Source organism: Macaca mulatta, chromosome 2 (assembly GCF_049350105.2).
Source record: "Macaca mulatta isolate MMU2019108-1 chromosome 2, T2T-MMU8v2.0, whole genome shotgun sequence".
Lineage (NCBI taxonomy): Eukaryota > Metazoa > Chordata > Mammalia > Primates > Cercopithecidae > Macaca > Macaca mulatta.
The window spans coordinates 41,913,557-41,932,448 of NC_133407.1; the positions used below are offsets into that span (position 1 = coordinate 41,913,557).

At 47.1% G+C, this 18,892-nt stretch overlaps 1 long non-coding RNA gene across 1 annotated transcript; it reads right to left on the reverse strand.

The window, feature by feature from the left end:
* Positions 1–279: 279 nt before the first annotated feature.
* Positions 280–15,630, reverse strand: LOC144339028 (uncharacterized). Its single transcript, XR_013413583.1, has 2 exons — positions 15,531–15,630; positions 280–412 (listed from the first exon to the last, which is right to left on the reverse strand). It is a non-coding gene; the product is annotated as an uncharacterized LOC144339028 (long non-coding RNA).
* Between the last annotated feature and the right edge of the window lie 3,262 nt (positions 15,631–18,892).

Consider the following 18,892-nt stretch of genomic DNA (forward strand, 5'->3'; position numbering starts at 1 on the left):
GCACCTGTAGTGCCTGTAATCCCAGCTACTTGGGGGGGCTGAGGCAGGAGAATTGCTTGAACCCGAGAGGCAGAGGTTGCAATGAGCCGAGATCATGCCATTGCACTCCAGCTTGGGCAACAAGAGTGAAACTCCGTCTCAAAAAAAAAAAAAAAAAAGATTCTGCATGATCCCTTCCTGTTTCTGGGTGGCCTTGTAGGAAGTGTGTTAACCATGACAGCATCACAGATCGTAGAAGTCTATGTTACTGAATTTGTGGAATAGAGAACTGCTCCCCAATCCCCTCATCTTTTTTATTTCACACAGAGTTTTTGAAAAGACAAGAACAGTTGTAGAATGTCCCCACATTTAGGACTTGTCTGATGGTTTCTTCACGTTGTTATTTAACTTCTTCCTCTGCTTCTTGTACTTCCTGTAAAATAAAAGTCAACTCTGTAGCTTCAGTTGGATTTCAGTTTGCTTTTATGGTAAGAAGTTTTTCAAAGGTGACATTGTAGGCTGGGTGTGGTGGCTCACACCTGCAATACCAGCACTTTGGGAGGCCGAGGCAGGTGAATCACTTGAGGCCAGCCTGGCCAACTTGGCGAAGCCCCATCTCTACTAAAAATACAAAAACTAGCTGGGTGATGCATGCCTGTAATCCCAGCTACTCAGGAGGCTGAAACACAAAAATTGCTTGAACCTGGGAAGCAGATGTTGCAGTGAGCCAGGATCATGCCACTGCACTCCAGCCTGGGTGACAGAGTAAGATTCTGTCTCAAAAAAAAAAAAAAAAAAAAAAAAAAAATTGTACTTTATATTGCATCATACCAGCAAGACATCGTGTCAGGTTGCCCCACCATTGGTGATCTTACATCTGCAGATTGTGTTCAGATAGTAATTGCCAAGTCCCTCCATTGTAAAGGCTCTTTCCTCCTTTTGCTATTAATATGCACAGTAATGGGGTAGTATGGGGTAACCCTTGGTCATCATACTAATATATATATTTTATATATATATATATATTTTGAGATAGGATCTCACTCTGTTGTCCTGGAGTGAGGGAGTGAGACCCTAGAGTGAGGCTGGAGTACAGTGGCTCAATCTCAGCTCACTGCAGCCCCAACTTCCTGGGCTCAGGTGATCCTCCTGCCTTGGCCTCCCAAGTAGCTGGGACTACAGGTGCATGCCACCACGTCCAGCTAATTTTTGTATTATTATTATTAATTTTTTTTTGTAGAGACAGGATTTCACCAAATTGGCCAGGCTGGTCTCAAACTCCTGGGTTCAAGTGATCTGCCTGCCTCAACCTCTCAAAGTGCTGGGATTACAGGCGTGAGCCACTGCGCCTGGCCAATAAAAATGTTTACTTGGCAAATATTATGTGTTAGTGGGATTATTACTATTTCCGTATTTTCCTGAAGGGTCACCTGGCCAGATTGGTTTTCTGGCCTCTTACAGGTTTGGTTCTGGCTTCTACATCTGCCCGTGGAGCTCAGTCAGACCAGCCTTCTATAGGTATATAGGCTCTGGGCAAAAGGGACAGAACTAAGGGTTTTAATTTGTAAAAATGGATTCTAGGTCTTAAGTCATGGTGAGCCCACTCAGATGCAGCCTTTCTGTGGGGTCTTGTTCAGGAAAGCTGAGGGCCTCCCTGAAGGACATGTCTATTACGAAGCTCTTCACCTGCAGCCCACTGCAAACCATCCTTCAGGGAATAATGACATGACTGCATACCCTCATCTTCAACCAAGATCATCAAGTGAGGCATTCACATAGGAAACAGTTCTGCCACAAAGAACGTAGAACTACAATGGGAAAAAAAAGTTCATTATGATGACAACCAGCAATGATATGAAGATCAAATGGCAAATTTTCTTAGAGTAAGCACCATAATGAATTTGTTCTCTTAAAAAAAGTTAACTTTTATAGCATTTTGGAGGAATATTGACATCTTTGCAGCACTGGCTTTTCTTTCATCTTACAAAATTTTGAAGCTGAGCTCGGTGGTTCATACCTGTAATCCCAGCACTTTGGATTACAGGTACAGTTCATACCTGTAATCCCGAGGCGGGTGGATTGCCTGAGGTCAGAAGTTCAAGACCAGCCTGGCCAACATGATGAAACCTCGTCTCTACTAAAAATACAAAAATTAGCCGGGCATGGTGGCATATGCCTGTAATCCCAGCTACTCGGGAGGATGAGGCAGGAGAATTGCTTGATCCCGGGAGACGGAGGTTGCAGTGGCCAAGATTGCACCACTGCACTCCAGCCTGGCTGACAGAGCAAGACTCTGTCTCAAAAAAAAAAAAATTTTTTTTTGAAATAGATTTTATTTTATGGAACAGTTTTAGACTTATATAAAAATTGAAGATATAGGCCAGGCGTTGTGGCTCACACCTGTAATCCCAGCACTTTGGGAGGCTGAGGCAGGTGCATCACTTGAGGTCAAAAGTTTGAGACCAGCCTGGCCAACATGGTGAAACCCTTCTCAACTTAAAATACAAAAATTAGCTGGGCATGGTGGCCTGCACCTGTAGTCTCAGCTACTTAGGAGGCTGAGACAGGAGAATCACTTGAATCTGGGAGGCAGAGGTTGCAGTGAGCCGAGATCACGCCACTACACTCCAGCCTATGTGAGCAGAGTGAGACTCCAGCTCAAAAAAAAAAAAAGAAAAGAAAAAATTGAAGATATAGTTCCCCCTATACTCCACTCTGTTTCTCCTATTATTCCTATTATTAATCTTATGTTAGTATGGCCCATTTGTTCCAGTTAATTAACCAATATTGATCAATGATTATAAGTGAAGTCCACAGTTTATTCAGATTTATTTATTTATTTTTAAATTAAATTTAGGGACAAGATCTTCCTCTGTCACCCAGGCTGGAGTGCAGTGACATGATCATGGCTCATTGTAAATTCAAACTCCTGGGCTCAAGCAATCCTCCTGCCTTGGCCTTCCAAAGTTCTGGGATTATAAGTGTGAGCCACCATACCTGGCCCAGATTTTCTTAAATTTTTTTTTTTTTTTTTTTTTGAGCTAGAGTCTTGCTCTGTCACCCATGCTGGAGTGCAGTGGTGCGAGGTTGGCTCACTGTTACCTCTGCCTCCCAGCTTCAAGAGATTTTCCTGCTTCAGCCTCCCGAGTAGCTGGGATTACAGATGCTTGCCACTGTGCGCAGCTAATTTTTGTATTTTTAATAGAAACGGGTTTCACCATGTTGGCCAGATTGATCTCCAACTCCTAACCTCGTGATCTGCCCGCCTTGGCCTCCCAAAGTGCTGGGATTACAGGTGTGAGCCACTGCACCCAGCCGATTTCCTTAATTTTTACCTAATGTCCTTTTTGTAATCCAGGATACCATTCAGTATATCACACTGCATCTAGTTATCATGTCTCCTTAGGCTCCTGTTGGCTTGGGGTGGTTTCTCAGATTTTCCTTGGTTTTGATAACCTTGACAGTTTTGATTAGTATTGGTCTGGTATTTTGTAGAATGCTCTTCCATTGGAATCTGTCCAGTGTTTTCAATGTTTTTCCCACAGTTAGACTGGGGTTATAGGGTGTTTTTTTTTTTTGAGATGGAGTTTCGTGTTTCACTGTCACTCAGACTGGAGGGCAGTGGTGTGATCTCGGCTCACTGCAACCTCTGCCTCCTAGGTTCAAGTGATTCTCCTGCCTCAGCCTCCCAAGTAGCTGGGATTACAGGTGCCCCCCACCACACCTGGCTAATTTTTTTTTTTATTTTTTGAGATGGAGTCTCGCTCTGTCACCCAGGCTGGAGTGCAGTGGTGGGAACTTGGCTCACTGCAACCTCCGTCTTCTGGGTTCAAGCAATTCTCCTACCTCAGCCTCCCGAGTAGCTGGGATTATAGGCTCCTGCCACCACACCCAGCTAAATTTTGCATTTTTAGTAGAGATGGGGTTTCACCATGTTGGCCAGGTTGTTCTCGAACTCCTGACCTTAGGTGATCCATCTGCCTCGGCCTCCCAAAGTGCTGGGGTTACAGGGCATGAGCCACACTGCCTGGCTGGTGGTTACAGGTTTTTGGGAGGAAGACCACATATTCATCACATCATATCAAGGTACATGCAATACATACAATCAACATGAGTCATCGCCATTGATGTTGAGCTTGGTCACCTGGCTTCATCAGGTTTCACCAATGTAAAGTTACTTTTTTTAGCCCTTTTCCACTGTGTTCTTTTTGGAAGGAAGTCACTATGCCCACTCCTTAAGTGTGGGAGTTATGTTCCACCTCCTTGAGGAGTATGTCAGTTTCCTAAGGCAATGGTGACAAAGTACCACAAACTGGTGGCGTAAAAGAACAGAAATGTGTTCTCTTATGGTTCTAGAGTGGCAGTCTTCAACCTTTCTGGCACCAGGGACCAGTTTCATGGAAGACAGTTTTCCCACAGATGTGGGGGCTGGGGGGATGGTTTTGGGATGAAACTGTTCCACCTCAGATCATCAGGCATTAGTTAGATTCTCAACGAGGTATGTGCAACCTAGATCCCTCACATGCGCAGTTCACAATAGGGTTCACGGTCCCATAAGAATCAAATGCCATCACTGATCTGACAGGATGCAGAGCTCAGGCAATGCTCATTCGCCTGCTACTTACCTCCTGCTGTGCAGCTCGGTTCCTAACAAGCCACAGATTGGTATTGGTCCTCAGCCCAGGGGTTGGAACCCCTGTTCTATAGGCTAGAAGTCTGAAATCAAAATGTCAGCAGGGCCATGCTCTCTCTGAAGGTCCTAGGGGAGAATTTGATCCATGTCTTCGGTCTTAGTTCATTTCATGTTGCTATAACAGAATACCTGAGACTGGGTCATCTATGAAGAACAGAGACTTATTTCTTAAAAGTTCTGGAGGCTGGGAAGGCCACATTCAAGGGCACTGCATCTGGTGAAGGCCTTCTTGCTGCTCATTCCATTGTGTAAGGCAGAAAGACAAGAGAACATACTTGTGAGAGAGAAGGGAATGGGGGTCAAATTCATTCTTTTATCTGGAACCCACTTCCAAGATACCTAACCAACTCCCACAATATGGTATTAATTTATTGATGACGGCAGAGCCCTCATGACCTATTCATCTCTTAAAGACTTCATCTTTCAACACTGATATACTAGAGATTAAGTTTCCAACACATGAACTTCGGGGACACATTCAAACCGCAGCACCTTTCTCTTAATTTCTGGTGCTGCTGGCAACCCTTGGCCTTATAGACACATGAATCCACTCTCTGCCTCTGTGTGCACATGATGTTCTCCTTCTGTTCTCTTTGTCTTTGTCTGTGGCTCTCCTCTTCTTTTTATAATGACATCGGTCGTACTTGGTTAGGGCTCACACTAAATACCTCATTTTAACTTGATTCTACCTGCAAGGACCCTACCCAAATAAGGTCACAGGTACCAGGGTTTAGGCTTCAACATATTTTTTTTTTCTTTTCTTTTTTTGAAGACGGAGTCTTGCTCAGTCGCCCAGGCTGGAGTGCAGTGGCACGATCTCCACTCACTGCAAGCTCCGCCTCCTGGGTTCATGCCATTCTCCTGCCTCAGCCTCCGGAGTAGCTGGGACCACAGGCACCACGCCCGGCTAATTTTTTGTATTTTTAGTAGGGACAGGGTTTCACTGTGTTAGCCAGGATCTCCTGACCTCGTGATCTGCCTGTCTTGACCTCCCAAAGTGCTGGGATTATAGGCTGAGCCACCATGCCCAGTTAACCTATCTTTTTATGGAACACAGTTAAACCTATAACAATGGGGGAGTATCTATATACATTGATTTTTTGATTATTATTATTTTTTTGAGACAGGTCTTTCTCTGTTGCCCAGGCTGGAGTGCAGTGGTATGATCTTGGCTCACTGCAGCCTCAACCTCCTGGGTTCAAGCAATCCTCCCACCTCAGCCTCCTGAGTAGCTGGGACTACAGGTGTGTGGCACTATGCTAGCTAATTTTGTTTATTTTTTGTAGAGACGAGGTCTCGCTATGTTGCCCAGGCTGATCTCAAACTCCTGTACTCCTCCTGCCTCAGCCTCCCAAAGTGCTGGGATTACAGATAGGAGCTACTGTGCCTGGACTATATATATTATTTAGAATCCTTCTACAAAGAATATTTATCACTTCTCTCTCATTTAATTGTTTATTTATATCATTGTGAACTGCGACCTTGCTATATTTATGTATTAGTTCCTGAAGTTGTTTTGCCAATTATTTGGGATTTTCTGCATAGACAATCATGTCATCTGTAGCTCCTTCGCAATCTGCATTTGCTTCCTCTTCTTGGCCTATCACAGTAGCTGGGACTTCTAGTACGGTGTTGAGTAACAGTGGTAAGAGAGAAAATCCTTGCCTTGTTCCCAATTTTAGGGGGAAGGCATCCAATTTTTTACTACTAACTGTAATGCTAGCTGTAGGTTATTTTGCCCATTCTGACAATATCTTTTATTTTGTGTATTTAGGCTAGTCACATTTCAAAAATATTTTAAAAATAGACTTCATTTGTTAGAGTAGTTTTAGGATTTTAGTAAAATTGAGCTGAAAGTACAGAATTTCAAATATTTCCTGCCAGTCTGTGGCTTGTCATCTCATTCTCTTGAGACTATTCACCTTTAAAGTGATTATTGATATAGGCCACGCCTGCTTCCATCCTTTAGTTCCCAGGCCCAGGAGGACTTCCCGGCCCACTGCAGCTTAATATTCACCATGTTTGTAACTGTTTTCTACTTGTTATATTCTCTTCCTTCTTTTTCTGCCTTTTCTGATTTTAAACTGAGCATTTTATATGATTCCATTGTAAACTTGATCTTATTTATTTATTTGGACAGGGTCTGGTTCTGTCATGCAGGCTGAAGTACAGTGGCACTGTCTTGGCTCACTGGACCCTTTACCTCCTCAGCTCAAGCAATTCTCCCACCTCAGCCTTCCAAGTAGCTGGGACTACAGACACGCACCACCATGCCTGGCTAATTTTTTTTTTTTTTTGAGACAGAGTTTCTCTCTTGTTGCCCAGGCTGGAGTGCAATGGCGCTATCTCAGCTCACCACAACCTCCGCCTCCCAGGTTACAGTGATTCTCCTGCCTCAGCCTCCTGAGTAGCTGGGATTACAGGCATGTGCTACCACGCCTGGCAAATGTTGTATTTTTAGTAGAGAAGGGGTTTCTCCATGCTGGTCAGGCTGGTCTCGAACTGCTAACCACAGGTGATCCATCTGCCTTGGCCTCCCAAAGTGCTGGGATTATAGGTGTGAGCCACTGTGCCCAGCCACTTTTTTGTCGACAGGGTTTCACCATGTTGCCCAGGCTGGTCTTGAACTCCTGGCCTCAAGCAATCCTCCTGCCTTAGCCTCCCAAAGTGCTGGAATTACAGGTGTGAGTCACTGGGCCCGGCCCCTTGATCTCTTTTGAAGAAAGGTTTTACTGCTCTTCATTACATGAGTAGTTCTTAACTGGTGGCGATTTTGTCCCGCAGTGGGTATTTTGCAATGTCTGAAGACATTTTTGGTTGTCACAACTGTGAAAATCTTACTACTGTTATCTAGTGGGTAGAGGACGGGGATGTTGCTAAAACATCCTACTTGCATAGTACAGTCCCTACAGCAAAGAATTATGATTCCAAATGTCGATAGCATTGCTATTGGCAAACACTGAATTAGATAATTAGATAATAGGAACCAATGTACGTTAGTCAGGAGAGTCTGGGTTATGGTTACAAAAATGATTTCCCCTCGCCTTTTTTTTTTTTTTTTTTGAGGCAGAAGCTCATTCTGTCACCCATGCTGGAGTGCAGTGGAGCAATCCTGGCTCACTGCAACCTCTGCCTCCCAGGTTCAAATGACTATTGTGCCTCAGCCTCCCGAGTAGCTGGGATTACGGGCTTGTGCCACCAGGCCTGGCTAATTTCTTTTTTTATTATTTTCTTTTCTTCTTTTTTTTTTTTTTTTTTTTTTTTGAGACGGGGTCTCGCTCTGTCACCCAGGCTGGAGTGCAGTGGCCGGATCTCAGCTCACTGCAAGCTCCGCCTCCCGGGTTCACGCCATTCTCCTGCCTCAGCCTCCCGAGTAGCTGGGACTACAGGTGCCCGCCACCTAGCCCGGCTAGTTTTTTGTATTTTTTAGTAGAGACGGGGTTTCACCGGGTTAGCCAGGATGGTCTCGATCTCCTGACCTTGTGATCCACCCGTCTCGGCCTCCCAAAGTGCTGGGATTACAGGCTTGAGCCACCGCGCCCGGCCTTTTTTTTTTTTTTTTTTTTGAGACGGAGTATTGCTCTGTCGCCCAGGCTGGAGTGCAGTGGCCGGATCTCAGCTCACTGCAAGCTCCGCCTCCCGGGTTTATGCCATTCTCCTGCCTCAGCCTCCCGAGTAACTGGGACTACAGGTGCCCGCCACCACGCCCGGCTAGTTTTTTGTACTTTTTAGTAGAGATGGGGTTTCACCGTGTTAGCCAGGATGGTCTCGATCTCCTGACCTCGTGATCCGCCCGTCTCGGCCTCCCAAAGTGCTGGGATTACAGGCTTCAGCCACCGTGTCCAGCCTTTTTTTTTTTTTTTTTTTTGGAGATGGAGTCTTGCTCTGTCGCCCCGGCTGGAGTACAGTGGCATTATCTTGGCTCACTGCAACCTCCGCCTTCAGGGTTCAAGCAATTCTCCTGCCTCAGCCTCCTGAATAACTGGGACTACGGACACACGCTGCCACACCCGGTTAATTTTTTGTATTTTAGTAGAGACAGGGTTTCACCATGTTGCCCAGGCTGGTCTTGAACTCCTGAGTTCAGGCAATCCACCTTCCTTGGCCTCCCAAAGTACTGGGATTACAGGCGTGAGCCACCGCGCTAGGCCCATGCCTGGCTAATTTCTTTGTGTTTTGAGTAGAGACAGGGTTTTGCCATGTTGGCCAGGCTGGTCTTGAACTCCTGGGCTCAAGTGATCTGCCTACCTTGGCCTCCTAAAGTGCTGGGATTACAGGTGTGAGCTGCCGTGCCTGGCCTCCCTAAATCTTATTAACTTAAAGCAACATATCTAGTCGCGGCCGGGCGCGGTGGCTCAAGCCTGTAATCCCAGCACTTTGGGAGGCCGAGACGGGCGGATCACGAGGTCAGGAGATCGAGACCATCCTGGCTAACACGGTGAAACCCCGTCTCTACTAAAAATACAAAAAAAAAACTAGCCGGGCGAGGTGGCGGGCGCCTGTAGTCCCAGCTACTCCGGAGGCTGAGGCAGGAGAATGGCGCAAACCCGGGAGGCGGACCTTGCAGTGAGCTGAGATCCGGTCACTGCACTCCAGCCCGGGCTACAGAGCAAGACTCCGTCTCAAAAAAACAAAAAAACAAAAAACATATCTAGTCACATGGCCCTATCCAATTCAAGGAATCAATCGTACCAAGGTGCCTGGAAGTGGGGGAGCTAGAAGTGTTTCATGAAGAGCACTAATGAATACTATATAGTAATATAATATTTTTCCTTTGACTTCCGGGAAGCTTGGAACTCACTTTTATACACAATAGCAATAGTTTTTGTGTTAGTGCAGGCCTTCCAAAAAGTAGATGCCAAGATTGGGTTAGATCTGGAGAGATTTACTGAGAAAAGGCCTGAAAGGGAAAATAGAAGTGAAGCTGGTAAAGGCTGGGAGAGCATCAGGCTGTGATGGAGAAGAGAGGGGAGGAAGGAAGGAAGGCAAGTTAGATGGGAAGAATCTTACAGTGCAGTGCAATTATAAGAAAGTTTTGGCATCACTTTTGAGGGGGGAGTCTTTGAGCCAAAACTGCCTCTGAGAGGAGTCCTACATCTCCTGGGTACAGTGTTCCCACAATGCTCAGACATTGACTGGGAGCAGCCTGTGCTCTGACAGATTTCAGAGCACACACATGGGACCATTGGTCAAATATACTCCCTGCAGGTGAGATCTGAGACACACATTCTCATAGTTGCTTCAGTTCACCTCCTGGTATTGCACAAACATGCTTTTCCACACAGGTCCAGGGAGAAGTTCCCCTGTGGTTCCTCGAGGCCTCTTTTTCTAACTAGTTGGACAGCTACAGCTCCCATTGCTGCAGCTGATCTCACGGTTGTAACTGGTACTTATCTTCTCCCTCCTCCACTATCTACTCAATCCCCCTCACCCTCATGTATCACTTTTGCTGGTTGTATCTTATGCAATGGACTGACCCTTGGTAATTATACCCCTCTTAGACTGGGGTTACTACACATGTCCATTCACAATTACAGTGTAGGGGAAGGGCGTGGTGGCTCACACCTGTAATCTCAACACTTTGGGAGCCCAAAGGGGGGCGGATGGCTTGAGCCCAGGAGTTGGAGACCAGCCTGGGCAGCATAGCAAGAACCCCATCTCTACAAAAAACACGAAAATTAGCCAAATGTGGTGGTGTGCCCCTGTAGTCCCAGCAACTTGGGAGGCTGAGACAGGAGAATTGCTTGAACCCAAGATGGAGTGGGTGGTGCGGTCAGGGGAGTTGGGGGTGGAGGCTGCAGTGATCTGATTGCCATCAATTACTCCTGCTGTTATGGGGACTCTTCCTCTCATCAGCTAGACACTGGTGAGTAGCTATAGCTTGTAATTCAATGGGACCCTTGTTATGTCCCCTGGCAAGGGTGCAGCGCCTTTGGGGACTAGGGTCTCTAACCTTGCAGAGCCTAGAGTCACAGGGACAGGAAGCACAGGGTGGGTCATTGGGACTGATGGTAATGGGGCCACTCCTTTGGTTCTCGGCCCACTGCAGATCGCCTTCTTCCCTGGCTTAGGTGAGCTATGGCCTTGTGGCAGTCTCCCTCTACCCCACTTGGATTAGTTTTGCCTCCTCAGGTTGCCTCTAAGCTCCAGGTTCCTGGCTTTCCACTCTAGAAAGCCTCATTGTTTCCTCAGGTGTGCTTTGTTTGCTGTTGGTTTTGACTGGGCAATTATTCCGAGGATTCAAAATTCAAGAGGCACAAAACAGCAATTTAATGAAAAGTTTCCCTCCTACTTCTATTTTCCAGCTATCCAAGTTCCCCTCTACAACACATGTTTTCAATTTTTTAGACACCATAACACACCTTTTCTACCCAGATGGTAACATACTATACACATTGTTCTGTACCTTGTGTGCGTGTTTTTAAAAATTTGCATAGAGATGAGATTAGATCTTAGAGAGCATTTCAAATCAGTACCTAAAGAGATTTCTTTTTTCTTTTTTGAGACAGAGTCTTGCTCTGTTGTCCAGGCTGGAGTGCAGTGGTGCCATCTCAGCTCACTGCAACCTCCACCTCAAGTAATTCTAGTGTCTCAGCCTCCTGAGTAGCTGGGATTACAGGCGTACCCCACCATGCCAGGCTAGTTTTTTGTATTTTCAGTAGAAATGGTGTTTTACCATATTGGCCAGGCTGGTCTCAAACTCTTGACCTCAGGTGATCTGCCTGCCTTGGCTTCCCAAAGTGCTGGGATTATAGGCTTGAGCCACCGCGCCTGGCCCCTAAAGAGATTTCTTATTTAATTTTTACTGATAATTTGTTTTGTTTTGTTTTGTTTTGTGTGTGTGTGTAAGAGAGAGAGAGAGAGAGAGAGAGAGAGAGAGAGAGAATGTACTATAATTTATTTAACCAGTCCACTAATTGATGAGTATTTGGTTTTTTCTTATTCTCTGTGATTACAAACAATGTTGTGATTAATAACTGTGTACATTCCAGGTATGTGAGTATATCTGTAGAATAACCTTCTACCAGTGGAACAGCTGGGCCAAAGGGTATTGAGATTTGTTATTTAACAGTTAATTGCCAAAATCACCTTTCATAGGGATGGTACAAGTTTGTCTTTTGCCCTTAATGTGCCTGTTTCTCCAAAGTTTTGTTGATTCAAGATGTCAGTAAACCTTTTTAATCTTTGCCAATATGAAAGGATAAAAATAATATCTCAAAGTTGTTTTAATTACTTAAGATTAGCCGTATAAAGCTGCCATTTTTAAAGTAACAATAATCATTGAATACTAGCAATTTCATATTCTTTTATTTCTTTGTGAGATTGTAGATCTCAGGTTTTTTTTTCAGATTTCTTCTGTTTTTAATTTAATTTTTTTTATTTTTAAAATTTCAGTAGCTTTCGGGGTCCAAGGGATTTTTGCTTGCATCGAGATGGACTGGGGGCCAAGACTTACAGGATCCAGATAAGACGCCTGAAAGGGTATGGTTAGATGGGGCAAGGCTGGGAAACTCTTGGGCTCAGCTGGGCCTGATAGGGTCAGTGTGTGTTGCTCTGCCTCCTCGAGGCGCTTGTGTGTTCCAAATCTAGCAGAACAAGCTGCTTCAGCCCAGCCCAGAGCACTAGCAGGGATGAAATGATGGGAAACTTAGGTTCTGCACATCCTGAAGTCTTGTAGCTCTGCTGAGCTCAGACTTGGAGTTACTCCAAGGGGCTGTCCCATCACATTTTGTTTGTTGTGAGCCTCAGAGGACTGAGAGCCTGTCCGATCTTCTCTCTCTCTCTGTGGTGCTCAATAAGTACTTGTCCCGTCCTGTCCTGTCCTAGGCACTGAGGGTGGAGAGAAGAAATGAAGCTGAATGAGGGGGCATTCTGCCTTCAGGACTCATCATTATCCGAGGCTATCTCCTTGGGGGTCCCCAGAGCGGCTGCCTGCCCTCTCAAAAGTTTTCATGACTCTTATTGTGAGTACTTGAACTTTTCTTTGTCTTTTTTTTTTCGTAATTGAAGACTATTTTACATGTAATTTTTCTACATCCACACATCTAGACCTGCTTTGATAACTTTAAAGGCTACATAAGCTTTCACTGGATGGCTACATCATAATTTTTTAACACTTCCTCTGTTGATGGACATTTAGGTTGTTCTTGCCTTTGACAGCATTTCTGCAAATCTTTTTTATGATTCTTAGTGCAAATATGCAAGTGTATCTGTTGAATAAGCTCCTAAAAGTGGAACTGTTGGGTTAAAAGATGTGTGCATTTAAAAAATTTGATTAGTATTGACTGACAGTTCAGATAACAGCTCAATTGTCTCTCACTGGAGAAACAGAGGCCCCCAGAGGCCAAGTCCCCTCCAGGCTTCCCTATGTCACACATCCCAATGTTTCACAGGACTCACTGCTTTTTCACATTTGGTCTGACTTGCTGATATGGGTCTCAAATTGTCTCCCATTAGCACAATCTTCTTAAAATTACATTTTCTTCTATAGTACGGATAGACTGTAATCAAATTTATTTCCCTATTGATGGAACTTTATTGAGGTTGCCTCCGTATAGAGCTATGCAGATAATTTTGCAGAGAGCATTTGGGGCAGTCACGGTGGCTCATGCCTGTAATCCCAGCACTTTGGGAGGTTGAGGTGGGCGGATTACTTGAGGTCAGGAGTTTGAGACCAGCCTGGCCAACATGGTGAAACTCCATCTCTACCAAAAGATACAAAAATTAGTCGGGTGTGGTGGCAGGCACCTGTAGTCCCAGCTACTGGGGAGGCAGAGGTGGGAGAATCTCTTGAACCTGGGAGATGGAGGTAGCAGTGAGGCAAGATGGCGCCACTGCACTCCAGCCTGGACAACAGAGTAAGACCCTGTCTCAAGAGAAAAAAAAAAAAAGACAAATTGCACTTCTGCTCAAACCCTTGCCTGAGCTAATAATAATAGCTAACATGTATTGAACACTTCCTATGTGTCTGCCCTGCCCTTTGCAATGTATTAGCTCAAAACTCGGATTAATTATTTTTATTAGCTTAATTTTACAGATGTGAAAGCTGAGGCAGACAGATAAATGGCATGTCCAGGGTTTTAGAGCTGATAAGGGATGTGGTTGGAGTTAAAATCCACAGTCTAGTTCCAGTCAGTGGGCCTGACTGACCTCTGTGAAATGCCTGGCTGCCAGTCCCAGACTGGGGCTTTGGGTGCAAACGGTGGCCATATTTAAAAGTGAGAAGCTGTCCAATTACTCTCTGAAAGGGCTATGCCATTCTCTGGTACCACCAGAGTAAAAGTGAGGCCCTTTTTCCCTTCAAGGAGTATGTCTTTTTCTTTTCTTTTTTCTTTTTTTTTTTTTGAGACGGAGTCTCGCTCTGTTGACCGGACTGAAGTGCAGTGGCACAATCTTGGCTTACTGCGACCTCTGCCTCCCGGATTCCAGCGATTCTCCTGCTTCAGCCTCCCGAGTAGCTGGGATTACAGGCGCGCGCCACCACGCCCGGCTAATTTTTGTATTTTTAGTAAAGATGGGGTTTCCTCATGTTGGTCACGCTGGTCTCGAACTCCCGATGTTGTGATCTTCCCGCCTCGGCCTCCCAAAGTGTTGGAATTACAGGCGTGATCCACCGCGCCTGGCAGGAGTATGTCTTTTTCATTTCTATATCCTTGCGTGTAGGGGATATGGCAATGAAATATACTCCACATAAGGTCCAGCATGGAGCAGGTAGGTGCCTGTGGGATGGCTGGATGGATGAATGGATGGATGAAGGGGAGCAGACAGGTGTGGAGAGAGGGAGGACAGGTTACACCAGAGGGGCCATTGCTCAGTGTGGCATCCTGCCTCTAAAACTCATTCACTTAACACGTTTGAAGTGTTCCTTATTTTTCGGTTCCTAGCTGACTCGCCCCTTCCTGGAAGGATCTGCTGAAGCGTCCCTCTCCCATCAGAGCCTTGCCTGACCTTTCTGTCTCCACCGCACCATGCACTCCTTACCCTCCTTATCCCGCTTAGTTTTTCTCCACAGCATCTATCCCCATCTTACATGCATTTACACTTCTGTTTTGCTTATCGTCTTCCCCATCCCCGCAGGGGAGAATATGAACCTCACTAAGGCAGAGGCTTTGTTTGTTCACTGATTCATCACCGGGACTTAGGACATTTCCTGGTGTTAGTTGCCACTCAGTCAGTATTTGGTGAATATGGCACCTATTCACTGTGCCAGGTGCTGGGAGTGCAGCGGCGGGAGGGACAGAGACCCCGCCTTCAGGGCTCGACATTAATCCTGTCTGATGGTGGGAGCCCGAAGAGGCTCTCCCAGCCTTGGGCTCCAGATCACTTTGTCCCTTCCTAAAGAAATCTAAGGCTTGCAGCGACGGCTCTCCCTCCGGCGCAAAAGCCGCGTCCCCGGCAGCAGGCCCGCCCCCACAGCGCCCCCTGGCGGCCCCGCGCGCGCCGCACCGGAGCCCCGCGCTCTGCAGGCGAGTTGGAAACCCCGGGAGCTCCCGGGCCATTTCCTCTCAACTTTCGGACAGTTCTGCTTTCGGCCGGGGCGGGAAGAGGAAGGAGGGTTGGGGGAGGGCGCAGCGCAGGGCAAGGCCGGCGCGGGCGGGGCAGGAAGGCTGGGGCTCTGGCGCCTTCTGCCACGGCGTCATCTGGAAGACCCGCTTTTTCAAGGGCGAAGACCCCACATTCTTGGAGGGCCTTGCTTTCCTCCGGGCCCAGCTCGGCTCCCACCTTACGCCCCTTCTCCCCGCGGGAGGTGAGAGGTTGCGTGGTCACAGGCGGAGGCGAGGGCGGGGCCAATGTCCGTCCCGCCGCCCTAGGTCCCCTAGGTCCTGCACCAGGGTTTTGGGGCCAAAGCAAGCAGTACCTCTGTGTTTGGGGTCGAGCTTCTTCACGGTCTGTGAACACAACGCGCGAGCCCTCGGGCGCGGTATGGGCGAACGCCCTGCCCGGGGCAGTCCCAGGGATCCGCAGGGAGGGGAAGGCCGGAGGCGACCGAACAGAAGTCGGGACGCCACCTGGCGGCCGCAGCCCGCAGCCCACAGCCCACAGCCCGCAGCCCGCAGCCCGTAGCCCGCTGCCCTCAGCCCTCAGAACCCAGACGCGCCTTAGGGGCTGCTTGGCCAGCGGGATCTGCAGACCCTACCCCTCCTGCAGGATCCTGGGTCCATTTCCCGTAGTGGTTGCGGGCCTGAGTCACTGACATACATAAGGTATGACAACCCTACGCTAAGGTAGGATTGGACTTTGAAGAGCTGAGCAATGGCTGGGCATGGTGGCTCCCTCCTGTAATCCCAGCACTTTGGGATGACGAGGCAGTAGGATCGCTTGAGCCTAACAGCTCGAGACCAAGCCTGGGCAACATAGGGAGACCCTGCCTCTACAATAAATAAATAAATAAATAAATAGCCGGGTGGGCATGGTGGCGCGCTCCTGTACTCTCAGCTACACGAGAGGCTGAGGTGGGAGGATCTCTTGAGCCTGGCAGGTCCAGGCTGCAGTAAGCTGTGATTGCACCACTGCACTCCAGATTGAGCGATAAAGCAAGACCCTGTCACAAAAAAAAAAAAAAAAAAAAAAAAGGCCGGGCGCGATGGCTCACGAGGTCAGGAGATGGAGACCATCCTGGCTAACATGGTGAAACCCCGTCTCTACTAAAAATACAAAAATTTAGCCGGGCATGCTGGCGGGCACCTGTAGTCCCAGCTACTCGGGAGGCTGAGGCAGGAGAATGGCGTGAACCCGGGAGGCCGGAGCTTGCAGTGAGCAGAGATCGCGCCACTGCACTCCAGCCTGGGCGACAGAGCAAGACTCCGTCTCAAAAAAAAAAAAAAAAAAAAAAAAAAAAAAGCAAAACAATATATAAAAGAGCTGAGCAATGACCAGTCCAAGCATGAAAATGGCTTGTGTTAACTCAAGTTTCCTGACTTCATGGATGCCCTGAGGGCTCAAAATAGCTCTCCCTCCTCTCTATACTTCTCTTTTTTCCCCCCCTGTCTCTATTGTTCCTTTTATTCGGTCTTGATAACGTGTGTGTGTGCCTATAAAATGAATACATAGTCGCTGTTTTTAAAAATGGAGACAGTTCCTGTGGTTCCTGTTGGAAGTTTTCCCCTTCTTGAGAACATGGGTCTGTGCTCACTGGAAATGCAAGTTTGTTGGTTGTCCTTCCTTAACCCTGTCAGGACTCTTGGCCGGGGGTCAAGTCCACTCCCTTCCTGGTGTGGGCAGGAATGGCCCATTTGTCTCCAGGACTGGAAGCACCTTGGAGGCAGCTCTGGAATTGGTGAGACTTTGGGGGTGGGAGGTAGGGTGTGTCAGAAGGGAGGCACTGGGCATCCTCAAATGTTTCTCACTTTTTTTCCTTTTGCATAACTTGATTAATTTTTTGTTCTTGCCCATTCGAAAACAGTTTTAATTTATTATTATTATTTTTGTGAGACAAGGTCTCACTCTGTCACCCAGACTGGAGTGCGGTGGCACAATCACGGCTCACTGCAGCCTCCACCTCCCCGGGGTCAGGTGATCCTTCCACCTCAGCCTCCTGAATAGCTGGGACTACAGGCATGCACCACCATGCCTGGCTAATTTTTTTTTTTCTTTTCTTTCTTTCTTTTTTTTTTCTTTTGTAGAGATGGGGTTTCACCATGGCTGGTCTTGAACTCCTGGGCTCAAGCGATCCACTCTGCTCTGCTTCCCAAGGTGCTGGGATTATAGGCGTGAGCCACAGTGCCTAGCCAGTTTTATTTCATTGTAGTAGATTTGCCTTTTTTTTTTTTTTTTTTTTTCCAGGCAGGGTCTCACTCTGTTGCCCAGGCTGGAGTGCAGTGGTATAATCTTGGCTCACTGCAACCTTCACCTCCTGGGTTCAGGTGATCCTCCCACCTCAGCCTCCCAAATAGCTGGGACCACAGGTGAGCACCACCGCACCCAGCTAATTTTGTTGTTGTTGTATTTTTTGTAGGGATGAGGTTTCGCCATGTTCCTCAGGCTGATCTTGAACTCCTGGACTCAAGTGAACCCTGCCTTGGCCTCCCAAAGTGCTGGGATTACAGGTGTGACCCACCACGCCCAGCCAGTTTTATTTTCTGTATTAGGTATACCTTGTTTTATTAGTAGCCACTCATACCACGTTTGCCCCCTTCTCAGTTGATCTGATTTTCTTACAAAGAGTCACATCAGTGATGGGCCAGTATCCCAGATCTGGGGTGGCAGAAACCAAGGTTGGTGGTCCACTTTCCCACTTTAGCCAGGGGTGTCCAGTCCGAGAAGTCCAGATTCCGATAATAGGAAAGTTATGCTGTCTTCTTGTTCTTTTTCTTCTTCTTTTTTTTTTTTATTCTGAGACAGTTTCCTCTGTAGCCCCGGCTGGAGTGCAGTGCCAAGATCTTGGCTCACTGCAACCTCCACCTCCTGAGTATAGCCTCCCAAGTAGCTGGGATTACAGATGTGTGCCATCACACCAGACTAATTTTTGTATTTTTAATAGAAACGGGGTTTCCTCATGTTAGCCAGGCTGGTCTTGAATTCCTGACTTCAAGTGATCTGACTGCCTCGGCCTCCCAAAGTGCTGGGATTACAGGCGGGAGCTACTGCGCCCAGCCATGCGGTGTTTATTTTCTACCTTACGTAGTACAAAATCGTGTTTGTTCATTTTTTGTTACTTAAGAATTTTTTTATTAGAACATTTCATTTCATAAAATAGAATGTATTTCCTATTTGTTCCTAATAAACACCTGAAAATGCCCACTTCAACAATTCTGCTGATATTATGCTCAAACATATAGGTGTCTTCTTTCAAATAGCTGACAATCCTATCCTGGCTAACACGGTGACACTCCGTCTCTATTAAGAATACAGAAAATTAGCGGCCGGGCGCGGTGGCTCAAGCCTGTAATCCCAGCACTTTGGGAGGCCGAGGCGGGCGGATCACAAGGTCAGGAGATCGAGACCACAGTGAAACCCCGTCTCTACTAAAAATACAAAAAATTAGCCGGGTGCGGTGGCGGGCGCCTGTAGTCCCAGCTACTCAGGAGGCTGAGGCAGGAGAATGGCGGGAACCCGGGAGGCGGAGCTTGCAGTGAGCCGAGATCGCGCCACTGCACTCCAGCCTGGGCAACAGCGTGAGACTCCGTCTCAAAAAAAAAAAAAAAAAGAATACAGAAAATTAGCCAGGTGTGGTGGCACGCGTCTGTGATTCCAGCTACTCGGGAGGCTGAGGCAGGAGAA